This window comes from Malurus melanocephalus, unplaced genomic scaffold (genome assembly GCF_030028575.1).
Source record: "Malurus melanocephalus ecotype Western Australia unplaced genomic scaffold, MMel_1.1 scaffold_286, whole genome shotgun sequence".
NCBI lineage: Eukaryota > Metazoa > Chordata > Aves > Passeriformes > Maluridae > Malurus > Malurus melanocephalus.
This window is the reverse complement of record NW_026623518.1, coordinates 819,507-821,337: the sequence shown is the minus strand read 5'-3', so window position 1 is coordinate 821,337 and position 1,831 is coordinate 819,507.

Genomic DNA, 1,831 nt, shown 5'->3' with positions numbered 1-1,831 from the left:
AAAAAAAAAAAAAAAAAAAAATTAAAATAAAAGAGCAAACCCATCATTTTCCCCGTCTCCTCGGAATATCCTGTGATCCCCGGGGGTTTTGCGAGGAGCGCTGGCCTTGACCGTCCTTTTCCCAGGCTGCAGATCCATCACCTCGCCCGCCCCCMGGCAGCCCCCAGCAGGGTTTCCAGTGACAGCTCGGCGTTAATAGGAGCCCATTGTTGGAGCAATTAGCCCCAAGCTCGCCACCAGCCGCCAGATAAGGGCCGGGGGCTCGGGGGTTAATTCTGCCGGCGGGGGAGGGGGCTGCGGGGAGCGGGACTCCAGCATCCCTCCCAGCTCGGGATGGGATGGAGGGAACGGGGATAACTCTGCCTCTAAAATGTCACGAGGAAACGCTTTGGACGCTTTAGTATCGCTTAGAGACGCAAAAAGGGGGGAATTTAAAAAAAATAAATAAATCAAATAAAATCAACGACAACAAAATCCCAAACTCAGTGGAATGGGGCGACCGTCCAGACTACCGCTCCCCTACAAACGATCAGTCAAAGGGCATTAAAGCTGCCGCCCCCTACTCCTTGTTTTTTTTGGTTTTTTTTTTTTTTCTTTTTTCTTTTTTAGGGCTCCTTCAGGTTTTTACGTTAAAATAGATACAGGGAAAACTGTTCTGGAGCCGGGACCCAGGGCCAGCGKCTCCTCCGTCCCCGCCGTGCCCACCGCCGCGAGTGGCACCTCGGGGCGGGGACAGGCAGCCTCCCCCTTCTCCCCCCCTTCTCCTTTAGCCCCCTTTTAAACGACAATTGACTGAAAGGGGATTAAGTTACGTTTGTCGGGCTGGGCTTTTTTTTTTTTTTTTTTTTTTGCAGGGTACCAGAATAGTACAGGTAAAGCTGTACAAACAGCCGGGAGCGAGGAATCGGGGGGTTATGGAGAGGACACGGCCCAGGGCAGAGCTCCCAAGATTATTATTAATTTTTTTTGCCTGTGTACAGCAACTTGCTCTCTTGCCGAGGGTRAGAGACCCGGGGTTGTGAGCCCGTTGCCACTTCCCCGGCTGGGGTAGCCCCTCCCGGGACACGGAGCCTTCCAGTCCCCGGGATAGCCCCGGCGGGAGGGTTCTGGGCYCTGGTCAGGCTGCTGAGATAATCTCGAGTTAAACAAAGGCGCAGAGAACTGGGAATATTTTGTTTTCTTCTTTTTTTTTCTCCCTTTCGTGAATGAGGCAGGAATTATCATCCATTTCCCCAAGGCCACCCTCCCCTTTATCATTAAAACGGTAATCAACATCCCTCCAGCTAGGAGCTGGCAACATCATAATAATAATAATAATAATAATAATAATAATAATAATAATAATAATAATAATAATAGTCAAAGAGAAAGAAAGACTGGCATATCTGCCTCTCCCCTTCCCCATCCCACATGAGCCTTCCCCTCCGCTTCGAAACCAGCCACATGGGTGGTTTTTCTTTCTTTTTTATCTCTCACGCTCTCTCTCTTTTTTTTTTTTTTTTTTTAATATAAATTTTTTTTTTTTTTTTTTTAATATATACCTACATATTTCCGTTCTCTTCTAATAATTCATTTATCTCCCCTTCGTGAAGATCGAGAGGAAAAATAAACACGCACACAAAGAAGTGCCGAGCCATGCAAATTCAAAGAGAGAACAAATCATCGGCTGATTACACCGGGTCCAATTTTTTCTCCCTTCGTGCACCACCACCCACCACAGACGCACACTTTTTTTTTTTTTTTTTTTCAGTGTAAATGATGCTATTTGGTGGAGGGAAGGAAGAGAGGGGGAAAACCCTGCTCTGCTGTAGAAAAGAAATTCGAAGAATTA